The sequence below is a fragment of the Salmo salar genome, chromosome 10 (genome assembly GCF_965601325.2).
Source record: "Salmo salar chromosome 10, fSalSal1, whole genome shotgun sequence".
NCBI lineage: Eukaryota > Metazoa > Chordata > Actinopteri > Salmoniformes > Salmonidae > Salmo > Salmo salar.
In genome coordinates this window covers 58,132,668-58,148,885 of record NC_138300.1, presented here as the reverse complement: position 1 = coordinate 58,148,885, position 16,218 = coordinate 58,132,668, and the positions used below count along the sequence as shown (strand labels likewise).

At 48.2% G+C, this 16,218-nt stretch overlaps 1 protein-coding gene across 2 annotated transcripts in view; it reads right to left on the bottom strand.

The window, feature by feature from the left end:
* Positions 1–16,218, bottom strand: part of LOC106560618 (ras-related protein Rab-6B) — a 180,750-nt gene that overhangs the window by 41,331 nt on the left and 123,201 nt on the right. The gene's annotated exons all lie outside the window — the stretch shown is intronic.

Genomic DNA, 16,218 nt, shown 5'->3' with positions numbered 1-16,218 from the left:
CAATTCCCTTTATAGTGCACAACTTTAGACCAGGGCTTATAGGGGAGTAGTGCACTACTTTTGACCAGGCCCTATAGGGGAGTAGTGCACTACTTTTGACCAGGCCCTATAGGGTAGTAGTGCACTACTTTTGACCAGGCCCTATAGGGGAGTTGTGCACTACTTTTGACCAGGCCCTATAGGGGAGTAGTGCACTACTTTTGACCAGGCCCCATTAAAGCCATTTAGGACGCACTAAAGGAGTGTCACTGAAACAAATGTCAGGGCGGTCATTTAATGTGTTTGGTTTGAAGGGATTTTTAGCTATTGTTCCTACAAGCAATCTATCAAAAAATATCCACATTTGACCTTCACAGACCTGGACATGAAATATTAGATAAAAGCACGACACAAGAAAGCATACAGCTCTGTCATTTAAAAAGCATAAAAGCAGCTACAAATCCACTTAGTCTGGATGAAGATATTATTTATTTTGCCTCTTGTTTCTTTGCTGGCCATTTCTAAAGCATAAAGCTTCTGAAACTTGATTAAATGTATGATGTTCTCTAATTCTCGCAAAACATTTTCAGATGGACTACATATTTATTCATTGAATGGTTCTCCCATCGATCGGGTTCCCGCCTATAAATATCTGGGCATTTGGATTGACAAGAATCCCCAAAATATACTGATGCTCAGACTTAAAGTGGATTCCTTTTTTTGAAATAGATCTCGTCTCTCCCTAAAACTTTCCTGACAGTTCTTGACTAGGGTGACACTATTTACCAGAATGCAGCAGCCACTACTCTTAAACTTTTTAATGCCGTCTAATATAACGCCCTTCGCTTTATTACAAGTGACAGTTTTAATACTCCTCGCTGCTTCCTGTTTCAAAAGTTTGGCTGATCCTCATTAAAGTCCTGTAGATCACTTCACTATCCCCTTTTTGTTTACAAGTCCCTACTACACAAGCTTCCCGACTTACCTAACTTCAGTGTTAAAGCATAAAAACATGTGTTACCAAAACCCGTTCACCCCTCGGGTCTCCACCAAATTAGGTTAAACCCCCCACCCCCATTTTTTGAATAACTTGCAGAACTCGCTGGGTCTCAATTCCCTGGTGCCACTAAGGCAGATTAGGAGTCTAATGTTGAATTTGTAAAATGAGAATCGCATCTGTTTTGATTAAATATAAACATGTATTGTAGTATTGAAATGTTTTTTATTTTTTTATTGTAACCTGTATTATTAAAAACATTTATTTTAATATTTTAAAATTGTCTAATAAAACTACGTATTTTTAATGGTGAGCTGTAACGGCTGTCTTCTGTAGAAATGGACCAAGGCGCAGCAGGTATGTGAATACTCATCTTTAATTAAAATAAAGGAGTAGAGCATCCACTTAACAATACAAACAAAGTGACAACAGCTACAGTTCTGCAGGCACACAACACGCAGTGCAAAAACAACTACCCACAAAACCAAGTGACAAACATACTCCTACATATATGACTCCCAATCAGGAACAACGATCCCCAGCTGTTCCTGATCAGGAGTCACAAGACCAACACAGAACAATCACACACACAAGACTGCCACGTCCTGACCCCAAAACTACAACAACAGCTCCATCTGCTGGTCAGGACGTGACAGTACCCCCCCCTCAAGGTGCAGACCCCGGAATGCACCTAACAACGAAAAAACACCAACAAACAAAATCCCCAACAAAACCCATAAACAATAACCCCTAAACAATAAGGGAGGGAAGGGAGGGTGGCTGCCGTCAACGACGGCACTGTGCTACACCCTCCCTCCCCAACCCACCTATCCTGGAGGTGGCTCCGGTGCAGGACGTGGACCCTGCTCCACCCTCGGCGTCGCCCACTTCGGTGGAGCCGATAGCTGCGCCAGGCAGACGGACCCCTCGAGCCGGGCCGGAGGACAGGAGGGCCCCTCGGGCTGGGCCGGGGGACAGGAGGGCCCCTCGGGCTGGGCCGGGGGACAGGAGGGCCCCTCGGGCTGGGCCGGGGGACAGGAGGGCCCCTCGGGCTGGGCCGGGGGACAGGAGGGCCCCTCGGGCTGGGCCGGGGGACAGGAGGGCCCCTCGGGCTGGGCCGGGGGACAGGAGGGCCCCTCGGGCTGGGCCGGGGGGCAGGAGGGCCCCTCGGGCTGGGCCGGGGAGCAGGAGGGCCCCTCGGGCTGGGCCGGGGGGCAGGAGGGCCCCTCGGGCTGGGCCGGGGAGCAGGAGGGCCCCTCGGGCTGGGCCGGGGAGCAGGAGGGCCCCTCGGGCTGGGCCGGAGAGCAGGAGGGCCCCTCGGGCTGGGCCGGAGAGCAGGAGGGCCCCTCGGGCTGGGCCGGGGGACAGGAGGGCCCCTCGGGCTGGGCCGGGGGACAGGAGGGCCCCTCGGGCTGGGCCGGGGGACAGGAGGGCCCCTCGGGCTGGGCCGGGGGACAGGAGGGCCCCTCGGGCTGGGCCGGGGGACAGGAGGGCCCCTCGGGCTGGGCCGGGGGGCAGGAGGGCCCCTCGGGCTGGGCCGGGGGGCAGGAGGGCCCCTCGGGCTGGGCCGGGGAGCAGGAGGGCCCCTCGGGCTGGGCCGGGGAGCAGGAGGGCCCCTCGGGCTGGGCCGGGGAGCAGGAGGGCCCCTCGGGCTGGGCCGGAGAGCAGGAGGGCCCCTCGGGCTGGGCCGGAGAGCAGGAGGGCCCCTCGGGCTGGGCCGGAAGGCATGCGGGCCACTCGGGCTGGGCCGGAAGGCATGCGGGCCACTCGGGCTGGGCCGGAAGGCATGCGGGCCACTCGGGCTGGGCCGGAAGGCATGCGGGCCACTCGGGCTGGGCCGGAAGGCATGCGGGCCACTCGGGCTGGGCCGGAGGGCAGGAGGACCACTCGGGCTGGACCGGAGGGCAGGAGGACCACTCGGGCTGGACCGGAGGGCAGGAGGACCACTCGGGCTGGACCGGAGGGCAGGAGGACCACTCGGGCTGATCCTGACAGGCCGGGCACCCTGGCAGATCAGGGCAGGCGGGCACCTCTGGCAGAACCGGGCAGTCCGGCCACTCTGGCAGAACAGGGCAGTCCGGCCACTCCGGCAGAACAGGGCAGTCCGGCCACTCCGGCAGAACAGGGCAGTCCGGCCACTCTGGCAGAACAGGGCAGTCCGGCCACTCCGGCAGAACAGGGCAGTCCGGCCACTCCGGCAGAACAGGGCAGTCCGGCCACTCCGGCAGAACAGGGCAGTCCGGCCACTCCGGCAGAACAGGGCAGTCCGGCCACTCCGGCAGTTCAGGGCAGTCCGGCCACTCCGGCAGTTCAGGGCAGTCCGGCCACTCCGGCAGTTCAGGGCAGTCCGGCCACTCCGGCAGTTCAGGGCAGTCCGGCCACTCCGGCAGTTCAGGGCAGTCCGGCCACTCCGGCAGTTCAGGGCAGTCCGGCCACTCCGGCAGTTCAGGGCAGTCCGGCCACTCCGGCAGTTCAGGGCAGTCCGGCCACTCCGGCAGTTCAGCGCAGTCCGGCCACTCCGGCAGTTCAGCGCAGTCCGGCCACTCCGGCGACTGTTGACTGGCGGGCAGCTCCGACGACTGTTGACTGGCGGGCAGCTCCGACGACTGTTGACTGGCGGGCAGCTCCGACGACTGTTGACTGGCGGGCAGCTCCGACGACTGTTGACTGGCGGGCAGCTCCGACGACTGTTGACTGGCGGGCAGCTCCGACGACTGTTGACTGGCGTGCAGCTCTGACGACTGTTGACTGGCGGGCAACTCTGGTGACTGTTGACTGGCGGGCAGCTCTGATGACGACTGTTGACTCCTGATGCGTGGGGCAGGTATTGGACGTACCAGCCTGGAGACACGCACCTCCATGCTAGTGTGTCTAGCGGGAAACACCGGACCGAAAGGGCGCACTGGCGGTCTTGAGTGCAGGGTTGGCATCACCCCTTCCGGCTCGATGCTCCCCTTGCCCTGGCACCTGCGGGGCGCTGGTACTGGGCGAAGTGGGCTGTGCGTCCGTATAGGCGAGATGGTGCGCACCTCAGCGTAACATGACGCCCTCCACCTCGTACGCACCTCCCTGTAGTCACGGGTAGCTGGCTTACGGCTCTTCCCTGGCCTGGCCAAACTACCCGTGTGCCCCCCCCAAAAAAAATCTTGGGGCTGCCTCTCGGGTTCCCTTAGCTCCCTTAACTTGTCCGCCCAGAATTTTCTTTCGTCCTGCCAGGTCCATTCTTCCATTTTCTTCTCCTGTGGCTTCCTCCTCTTCTGCTGCTTGGTCCTTTGGTGGGTAGTTCTGTAACGGCTGTCTTCTGTAGAAATGGACCAAGGCGCAGCAGGTATGTGAATACTCATCTTTAATTAAAATAAAGGAGTAGAGCATCCACTTAACAATACAAACAATATATACGACAGGAACAGTTTTGCAGGCACACAACACGCAGTGCAAAAACAACTACCCACAAAACCAAGTGACAAACATACTCCTACATATATGACTCCCAATCAGGAACAACGATCCCCAGCTGTTCCTGATCAGGAGTCACAAGACCAACACAGAACAATCACACACACAAGACTGCCACGTCCTGACCCCAAAACTACAACAACAGCTCCATCTGCTGGTCAGGACGTGACATGAGCGAGCTACTGCGCTATTTCCTGTCCAATGTTGAATTTGTTTAAATTGTTTACCTCAGGGCACCATTGTAAATGAGACCCTGGTCGAATGGGCTCCCCTGGCAAGATGGTGCCGACAGCCATGGCAGCTCTGCTTCTATCTCCTAAGACATGACAGACAGGGCAGCTCTGCTTCTAGCTCCTAAGACCTGACAGACATGCTTCTAGCTCCTAAGACATGACAGACATGGCAGCTCTGCTTCTAGCTCTTAAGCAACTTTGCAGTATTTCGTTTTTTGTGTGTGTTATTTCTTACATTATTAACCCAGAATGTTTTTTGTGTTATTACATACAGCCGGTAACTCACCAGCATTACCAGCATTACGACCAGGAATACAACTTCCCGAATTGTGTCCTTTGTTCGTACCCCCCAGGGCAATTGAACTTATCCCAGAGGTTGCTCCAAGACATCACCTCCAGAGAAGAGGTATTCAGAGTGGACTTCTAGTCTGACACAGGAGGCATGCACACCGTCCACTGCTTCTGAGTATATTACTCGCTAATGTTCAGTCTCTGGACAATAAAGTAGATGAGCTCAGTGCGAGGATCTCCTTCCAGAGAGACATCAGGGACTGTAACATACTCTGTTTCACAGAATCATGGCTCTCTCCGGATATACTGTCCCCGTCCATACAGCCAGCTGGGTTCTCAGTACATCGCGCAGACAGGAATAAAGAACTCTCCGGGAAGAAGAAAGGCGGGGGTGCATGTCTCATGATTAACTACTCATGGTGTGATTGTAATAACGTACAGAAACTCAAGTCCTTTTGTTCACCCGACCTAGAATACCTCACAATCAATTCTCTTTGGTTATAGTCACAGTCGTGTATATTCCCCCTCAAGGCGATATCACGACGGCCCTCAAGGAACTACACTGAACTTTGTGCAAACTGGAAACCACATATCCTGAGGCCGCATTTATTGTAGTGGGGATTTTAACAAAGAAAATTTGAGGAAAACGCTACCGAAGTCAACATATTGACTGCAGTATTCGTGCTGCTAAAATACTCGACCACTGCTACTCCAACTTCTGGGATGCCTACAATGCCCTCCCCCACCCTCCCTTCGGCAAATCAGGCCATTACTCCATTTTGCTCGTCCTTTCTTATAGGTAGAAACTCAAACAGGAAGTACCCGTGCTAAGGTCTATTCAACGCTGGTCTGACCAATCAGAATCCATGCTTCAAGATTGTTTTCATTACGTGGACAGGGATACGTTCCGGGTTGCCTCTGAGAATAACATTGACGTATATGCTGACACGGTGACTGAGTGTAACGCCCTGGCCATAGAGAGGGGTTTTTTGTTCTTTATTTTGGTTAGGCCAGGGTGTTACATTGGGTGGGCGTTCTATGTGCATTTTTCTATGTTGGTTTGTTTCATTGATTTTGGCCGTGTGGCTTCCAATCAGGCACAGCTGTAGAGTGTTGTTGCTGATTGGGAGTCACACATAAGTGCCTGTTTTTCCATTGGGGTTTTGTGGGTAATTGTTTCTGTTAGTGTTTTGCACCTGTCAGTTTTCTCGTTTTGTTTTGTGTAGTGTTCTTTATTAAATTAAAATCATGATGAACACTAACTCCGCTGTGCCTTGGTCTACTCTTTCTCCCGACAGCCGTTACACTGAGTTCATCAGGAAGTGTATAGGGGATGTTGTTTCCACTGTGACTATTAAAACTTACGAAAACCAGAAACCGTGGATCTATGGCAGCATTCAAGCAAAACTAAAAGTGCAAACCACCGCATTTAACCATTGCAAGGTGACTGGGAATGTGGTTGAATACAAACAGTGTAGTTATTCCCTCCATAAGGCAATCAAACAGGCAAAACGTCAGTACAGAGACAAAGTGGAGTCACAATTCAAAGGCTCAGACATGAGACGTATGTGGCAGGGTCTACAGACAATCACTGATTACAAAGGGAAAACTAGCCACGTCGCGGACACCGACGTCTTGCTCCCGGACAAGCTAAACATCTTCATCGCCCGCTTTGAGGATAACACAGTACCACCGACGTGGCCCGCTACCAAGGAATGTGAGCTATCGTTCTCCGTGACCAATGTGAGTAAGACATTTAAACGTGTTAACCCTCGCAAGGATGTCAAGGCCCAGACGGCATTCCCTAACCGCATCCTCAGAGCATGTGGAGACCAGCTGGCTGGAGTGTTTACGGACATATTCAATCTCTCCCTATCCCAGTCTGCTGTCCCCACTTGCTTCAAGATGTCCACCATTGTTCCTGTACCCAAGAAAGCGAAGGTAATTGAACTAAATGACTATCGCCTGTAGCACTCACTTCTGTCATCATGTGCTTTGAGAGACTAGTCAAGGATCATATCACCTCTACCTTACCTGACACCCTAGACCCACTTCAATTTGCTTACTGCCCCAATAGGTTCACAGACGATGCAAATGCCATCACACTGCACACTGCCCTTTCCCATCTGGACAAGAGGAATACCTATGTAAGAATGCTGTTCATTGACTATAGCTCAGCCTTCAACACCATAGTACCCTCCAAGCTCATCATCAAGCTGGAGGCCCTGGGTCTCAACCCCGCCCTGTGTAACTGGGTCCTGGACTTCCTGACGTGCCACCCTCAGGTGGTGAAGGTAGGAAACAACATCTCCACTTCGCTGATCCTCAACACTGGGGCCCTATAAGGGTGCGTGCTCAGCCCCCTCCTGTACTCCCTGTTCACCCATGACTGTGTGGCCACGCATTCCTCCAACTCAATCAATCAATCAAATGTATTTATAAAGCCCTTCTTACATCAGCTGATGTCACAAAGTGCTGTATAGAAACCCAGCCTAAAACCCCAAACAGCAAGCAATGCAGATGTAGAAGCACGGTGGCTAGGAAAAACTCCCTAGAAAGGCCAGAACCTAGGAAGAAACCTAGAGAGGAACCAGGCTATGAGGGGTGGCAAGTCCTCTTCTGGCTGTGCCGGGTGTAGATTATAACAGAACATGGCCAAGATGTTCAAATGTTCATAGATGACCAGCAGGGTCAAACAATAATAACCACAGTGGTTGTAGAGGGTGAAACAGGTCAGCACCTCAGGAGTAAATGTCCAACTCAATCACCACGTTTGCAGACGACACAACATTAGTAGGCATGATTACCAACATTGACGAGACAGCCTACAGGGAGGAGGTGAGGGCCCTGGCAGAGTGGTGCCAGGAAAACAACCTCTCACTCAACGTCAACAAAACAAAGGAGCTGATTGTGGATTTCAGGAAACAGCAGAGTGAGCACGCCCATATCCACATCGACGGGACCGCAGTGGAGAAGCTTCAAGTTCCTCGGTGTACACATCACCGACACTCTGAAATGGTCCACCCACACAGACAGCGTGGTGAAGAAGACGTAACAGCGCCTCTTCAACCGCAGGAGGCTGAAGAAATTCGGCTTGGCACCTAAGACCCTCACAAACTTTTACAGATGCACAATTGAGAGCATCCTGTCGGGCTGTATCACCGCCTGGTACGGCAACTGCACTGACCGCAACTGCAGGGCTCTACTGAGGGTAGTGCGGACTGCTCAACGCATCGTCGGGGTTACACTGCCTGCCCTCCGGGACACCTACAGCACCCGATGTCACAGGAAGGCCAAAACGATCATCATGGACATCAACCACCCGAGCCACTGCCTGGTCACCCCGCTATCATCCAGAAGGCGAGGTCAGTACAGGTGCATCAAAGCTGGGACCTAGAGACTGAAAAACAGCTTCTATTTCAAAGCCATCAGACTGTTAAATAGCCATCACTAGCCGGCTACCAACCGGTTACTCAACCCTACACCTTAGAGACTGCTGCCCTATATACATAGACCTCGAATCACTGGTCACTTCAATAATGGAACACTTGTCACTTTAATAATGTTTACATACTGCTTTAGTCATCTCATATGTTTATACTGTATTCTACTGTATTTTAGTCAATACCACTTCGACATTACTCATACTAATATTTCTTAATTCCATTCTTTTACTTTAGATTTGTATATGTATTGTTGTGAATTGTTAGATATTACTGCACTGTTGGAGCTACAAACACAAGCATTTCGTTACACCCACAATAACATCTGCTAAATATGTGTATGTGACCAATAAAATTTGATTTGATTTGGGAGAAAAAAAAAATCCATTATAAAGTAATCTGGTGATCCAAAACCTTGTCAGCCTCCATTTATCTGAGGCGCTATTGGTCAATTCCGCCTTGAAGCCACCTGAGACTGTGTCTATTTCCCAAATTATACCCTATTCCCTACATAGTGCACCTACGGTTCCTGGTCAAAACTAGTGCACTATAAAGGGACTAGGGTGCTATTTGAAACTAGGGTCAGTATAGCGTTACCCAGGAACACACTCATCGCTATTCCCTGGGCCCTGTTCCCTGGCTCCTAATGGTGCCAAACAGCACAGACATACCCAAGACCTTGCTGCTTTTATTCTGGATGATAAAACACACAGGGGGCTGGACATGAATATATGGACCAGGGAGAGGCAGCCATTAGACCAGGGAGAGGCAGCCAGGGAGAGGCAGCCAGGGAGAGGCAGCCATGGAGAGGCAGCCAGGGAGAGGCAGCCATTAGACCAGGGAGAGGCAGCCAGGGAGAGGCAGCCATTAGACCAGGGAGAGGCAGCCAGGGAGAGGCAGCCATTAGACCAGGGAGAGGCAGCCAGGGAGAGGCAGCCAGGGAGAGGCAGCCATTAGACCAGGGAGAGGCAGCCAGGGAGAGGCAGCCAGGGAGAGGCAGCCAGGGAGAGGCAGCCATTAGACCAGGGAGAGGCAGCCAGGGAGAGGCAGCCAGGGAGAGGCAGCCATTAGACCAGGGAGAGGCAGCCAGGGAGAGGCAGCCATTAGACCAGGGAGAGGCAGCCAGGGAGAGGCATCCAGGGAGAGGCAGCCATTAGACCAGGGAGAGGCATCCAGGGAGAGGCAGCCATTAGACCAGGGAGAGGCATCCAGGGAGAGGCAGCCATTAGACCAGGGAGAGACAGCCAGGGAGAGGCAGCCAGGGAGAGGCAGCCATTAGACCAGGGAGAGGCAGCCAGGGAGAGGCAGCCATTAGACCAGGGAGAGGCAGCCAGGGAGAGGCAGCCAGGGAGAGGCAGCCATTAGACCAGGAGCCCTAAGACAAACGGGTCCATAAACTATCATCTAATGTGGGTAGGAGAGCAGATACAACATGTAATACCTCTCAAATTATAAATGGTTCATTCAATTTTGGTACTTTTCAAATGTTTCTCTCTCTCAATCTGTTTCTCTCAATCTTTTTCTCTCTTTATGTTTCTCTCTTTATGTTTCTCTCTTTATGTTTCTCTCTTTATGTTTCTCTCTTTATGTTTCTCTCTCTTTGTTTCTCTCTCTTTGTTTCTCTCTCTCTCTCTCTCAATTCAATTCAATTCAATTCAAGGGGTTTTATTGGCATGGGAAACATATGTTAACATTGCCAAAGCAAGTGGAGTAGATAATATACAAAAGTGAAATAAACAATAAAAATGAACAGTAAACATTACACTCACAGTAGTTCCAAAAGAATAAAGACATTTCAAATGTCATATTATGTCTATATACAGTGTTGTAACGATCTCTCTCTCTCTCTCTGTTTCTCTCTCTCTCTCAATGTTTCTCTCTCTCTCTCTCTCTCTCTCTCTCTCACTCTCTCTCTCTCTCTCTCTCTCTCTCTCTCTCTCTCGCTTTGTCAATGTTTCTCTCTCTCTCTCTCTCTCTCTCCCCCTCTCTCTCTCTCTCGACATTTTTGCATTCTAGTAAAAACGAAACATTAAACAAAAAAAAAAACAGGTTTAGCATTTAACTGTAATACAGCTATTCACTAAACCTCCCGAATGACAGATATTAGATTTAATCAGAATGGTTATAAACAGCGCAGCAGCTCAAATGAACCCCTTGCCTGGTATGAATAGTATGCGTTTACAATGGTCTGGGCTGCTATGCCATGGCCAAGCAGGCAGTGTTAACACAACAGTGTTTAGAAACAGGATTATGTGTCTTTGTGTTTTATCAGTTGTGCTCTGGTCATCTGTTCCATTAGTGTACAGTGGTCCTGAAGTAAAGCAGGAGAATGGGCCTGGTGGCATGCATTGAAAGGCTAGGCCTTTTCGTGGCTTTCTTTTGCAAGTTACTATGAATTAACAGATTTATTTCCTAAAACTTGTCAACACTAAATGTCATATTAAGGTGTGGGACATTCATTGTGTGATAAGAAATATTAGTGTCTTCAGAAAGTATTCATACCCCTTGACTTATTCAACATTTTGTTGTGTTACAGCCTGAATTCAAAATGGATACAAAATAATAATTCTCACCCATCTACACCCAATACCCCATAATGACAAAGTGAAAACATATTTTTAGAAATGTGTGCAAATTTTCTGAAAATGAAATACAGAAATATCTCATTTACAAAACTATTCACAACATTCAATACATGTTAGAACCACCTTTGGCAGTGATTACAGCTGTGAGTATTTCTGGGTAAGTCTCTACGAGCTGTGAGTCTTTCTGGGTAAGTCTCTAAGAGCTGTGAGTCTTTCTGGGTAAGTCTCTAAGAGCTGTGAGTCTTTCTGGGTAAGTCTCTAAGAGCTGTGAGTCTTTCTGGGAACGTCTCTAAGAGCTGTGAGTCTTTCTGGGAACGTCTCTAAGAGCTGCGAGTCTTTCTGGGTACGTCTCTAAGAGCTGTGAGTCTTTCTGGGTACGACTCTAAGAGCTTTACAAATTATTATTTTAAATTCTTCAATCTCTGTCAAGTTTCTTGTTGATCATTGCTAGACAGCCATTTTCAAGTCTTACCATAGATTTTCAAGGTAATTTATACTGAACAAAAATAAAAACACAACATCAAATATTTTACTGAGTTACATTTCATATGAGGAAATCAGTCAATATAAATAAATTCATTAGCCCCTAATCTATGGATTTCACATGACTGGGAATACAGATATGCATCTGTTGGTCACAAATACCTTTACAAAAAAAGTAGGGGCGTGGATCAGAAAACCAGTCCGTATCTGGTGTGACCACCATTTGCCTCATGCAGCATGACACATCTCCTTCGCATAGAGTTGATCAGGCTGTTGATTGTGGTCTGTGGAATGTTGTCCCACTCCTCTTCAATGGGTGTGCGAAGTTGCTGGATATTGGTGGGAACTAGAACATGCTGTCGTACACGTTGATCCAGAGCATCCCAAACATGCTCAACGGGTGACATGTCTGGTGAGTAGGCAGGCCATGGAAGAACTGGGACATTTTCAGCTTCAAGGAATTGTGTACATGTTCTTGCAACATGGGGCCGTGCATTATCATGCTTAAACATGAAGTGATGGCGGCGGATGAATGACACAACAATGGGCCTCAGGATCTCGTCACGGTTTCTCTGTGCATTCAAATTTCCATCGATAAAATGCAATTGTGTTCATTGTCCGTAGCTTATGCCTGCCCATACCATAACTCCACCTCCATCATGAGTGGTTTGCTAACGTCAGCATTGTGAACAGAGTTACCTGTTCACAACGCTGATGTCAGCAAACCGCTCACCCACACAACACCATAAACATGGTCTGCGGTTGTGAGGCCAGTTGGACGTACTGTCAAATTCTCTAAAATGACATTGTAGGCGGCTTATGGTAGAGAAATGAACATCCAATCATCTGGCAACAGTTCTGGTGGATATTCCTGCAGTCAGCATGCCAATTGCATGCTCCCTCAAAACTTGAGACATCTGTGGCATTGTATTGTGTGACAAAACTGCACATTTTAGAGTGGCCTTTTATTGTCCCCAGCACAACATGCACCTGTGTAACGATCATGCTGATTAATCAGCTTCTTGATATGCCACACCTGTCAGGTGGATGGAATATCTTGGCAAAGGAGAAATGCTTACTAACAGGGATGTAAACAAATTTGTGCCCAACATTTGACAAGAATAAGCTTTTTGTGCGTATGGAAAATATCAGACAGATTTTATTTCAGCTCATGAAACATGGGACCAACACTTTACATGTAGCCTTAACATTGTTGTTCAGTGTATAAGCCGATTTAAGTCAAAACTGTAACTAGGCCACTCAGGAACATTCAATGTCATCTTGGTAAGCAAGTCCAGTGTATATCTGACCTTGTGTTTTAGGTTATTGTCCTGCTGAAAGGTGAATTCATCTCCCAGTGTCTGGTGGAAAGCAGACTGAACCAGGTTTTCCTCTAGGATTTTGCCTTAGATCTATTCTGTTTATTTTTATCCTAAAATACTCCTTAGTCCTTGCTGATGACAAGCATACCCATAACATGATGCAGCCACCACCATGCTTGAACATATGAAGAGTGGTACTCAGTGATGTGTTGTGGTAGATTTGCTCCAAACATAACGCTTTGCATTCAGGACATAAAGATAATTTCTTTACCACATTTGTTGCAGAATTACCTTAGTGTCTTGTTGCTAACAGGATGAAATATTTGGAATATTATTATTCTGTACAGGCCTCCTTCTTTTCACTCTGTCATTTAGGTTAGAATGGTGGAATAACTACAATGTTGTTGATCCATCCTCAGTTCTCCCCTATCACAGCCATTAAACTCTGAAACTGTTTTAAAGTCACCATTGGCCTCATGGTGAAATCCCTGAGCGGTTTCCTTCTTCTCCGGCAACTGAGTTAGGAAGGACGCCTGTATCTTTGTAGTGACTGGGTGTATTGATACACCATCAAAAGTGTAATTAATAACTTCACCATGCTCAAAGGGATATTCAGTGTCTGCTTTTTTTTCTTAATTTTTACCAATCGGTGCCCTTCTTTGCGAGACATTGGAAAACCTCCCTGGTCTTTGTGCTTGAAATTCACTACACGACTGAGGGACCTTACAGATAATTGTATGTGTGGGGTGCAGAGATGAGGTAGTCATTTAAAACTCATGTTAAACATGATTATTGGATACAGAGTGAGTCCATGAAACGTATTATGTGACTTGTTAAGCACATTTTTACTCCTGAACGTATTTAGGCTTGCCATAACAAAGGGGTTGAATACTTATTGACTGAAGACATTTCAGCTTTCTTTTTAGGATACTATATCAAGGAGAGATGGCCAGTCCTTTATGAGATAATACTACACTATAACAAGGAGAGATGGCCAGTCCTTTATGAGATAATACTACACTATAACAAGGAGAGATGGCCAGTCCTATAGGGGATAATACTACACTATAACAGGAGAGATGGCCAGTCCTATAGGGGATAATACTACACTATAACAAGGAGAGATGGCCAGTCCTATAGGGGATAATACACTATAACAGGAGAGATGGCCAGTCCTATAGGGGATAATACTACACTATAACAAGGAGAGATGTCCAGTCCTATATGGGATATTACACTATAACAGGAGAGATGGCCAGTCCTATAGGGGATAATACTACACTATAACAAGGAGAGATGTCCAGTCCTATATGGGATAATACACTATAACAGGAGAGATGGCCAGTCCTATAGGGGATAATACTACACTATAACAAGGAGAGATGTCCAGTCCTATATGGGATAATACACTATAACAGGAGAGATGGCCAGTCCTATAGGGGATAATACTACACTATAACAAGGAGAGATGTCCAGTCCTATATGCGATAATACACTATAACAGGAGAGATTGCCAGTCCTATAGGGGATCATACTACAGTATTACTTTTGCTTGTGTTTTTCTTCCTGTCGATTCCTGCCCTCCTCTGTTTAGACTACTGAATTGATCTCCCAGTGAGGACTTGCTCTACAGACAATAACAATGAGGGTAGCCTAGTCGTTGAGCGTTGGACTAGTAACCGAAAGGTTGCAACTTCAAATCCCCGAGCTGACAAGGTACAAATCTGTCGTTCTGCCCCTGAACAAGGCAAGTTAACCCACTGTTCCTAGGCTGTCATTGTAAAATAAGAATTTGCTCTTAACTGACTTGCCGAGTTAAATAAAGGTAAAATACAATTTTTGAATAAACTTAACTTTTTAACACATACCATCTTCTTTTTTTGTACATAGTATAGAGCACTTAAAGGAGATGTTTAAGGTCATTTAAAGCATATTGCTAATAATACATAAAGATGATGCTGGTCTCTATAAATACTAACCTGTTTGACGGTGTAGCCTGTCTTGACGCTGGTCTCTATAAACACTAACCTGTTTGACGGTGTAGCCTGTCTTGACGCTGGTCTCTATAAACACTAATCTGTTTGACGGTGTAGCCTGTCTTGACGCTGGTCTCAATAAACACTAACCTGTTTGACGTTGTAGCCTGTCTTGGCGCTGGTCTCAATAAACACTAACCTGTTTGACGTTGTAGCCTGTCTTGGCGATGGTCTCAATAAACACTAACCTGTTTGACGTTGTAGCCTGTCTTGGCGCTGGTCTCTATAAACACTAACCTGTTTGACGTTGTAGCCTGTCTTGGCGCTGGTCTCAATAAACACTAACCTGTTTGACGGTGTAGCCTATCTTGGCGCTGGTCTCTATAAACACTAACCTGTTAGATGTTGTAGCCTGTCTTGGCGCTGGTCTCTGTAAACACTAACCTGTTTGACGTTGTAGCCTGTCTTGGCGCTGGTCTCTATAAACACTAACCTGTTAGACGTTGTAGCCTGTCTTGGCGCTGGTCTCTGTAAACACTAACCTGTTAGACGTTGTAGCCTGTCTTGCCGCTGGTCTCTATAAACACTAACCTGTTGGACGTTGTAGCCTGTCTTGGCGCTGGTCTCTGTAAACACTAACCTGTTTGACGTTGTAGCCTGTCTTGGCGCTGGTCTCTATAAACACTAACCTGTTTGACGTTGTAGCCTGTCTTGGCGCTGGTCTCTATAAACACTAACCTGTTAGACGTTGTAGCCTGTCTTGGCGCTGGTCTCTATAAACACTAACCTGTTTGACGTTGTAGCCTGTCTTGGCGCTGGTCTCTGTAAACACTAACCTGTTTGACGTTGTAGCCTGTCTTGGCGCTGGTCTCTATAAACACTAACCTGTTTGATGTTGTAGCCTGTCTTGGCGCTGGTCTCAATAAACACTAACCTGTTAGACGTTGTAGCCTGTCTTGGCGCTGGTCTCTATAAACACTAACCTGTTAGATGTTGTAGCCTGTCTTGGCGCTGGTCTCTGTAAACACTAACCTGTTTGACGTTGTAGCCTGTCTTGGCGCTGGTCTCTGTAAACACTAACCTGTTAGACGTTGTAGCCTGTCTTGGCGTTGGTCTCTATAAACACTAACCTGTTAGACGTTGTAGCCTGTCTTGGCGCTGGTCTCTGTAAACACTAACCTGTTAGACGTTGAAGCCTGTCTTGGCGCTGGTCTCTGTAAACACTAACCTGTTAGACGTTGTAGCCTGTCTTGGCGTTGGTCTCTGTAAACACTAACCTGTTTGACGTTGTAGCCTGTCTTGACGCTGGTCTCAATAAACACTAACCTGTTTGACGTTGTAGCCTGTCTTGGCGCTGGTCTCTATAAACACTAACCTGTTTGATGTTGTAGCCTGTCTTGGCGCTGGTCTCAATAAACACTAACCTGTTAGACGTTGTAGCCTGTCTTGGCGC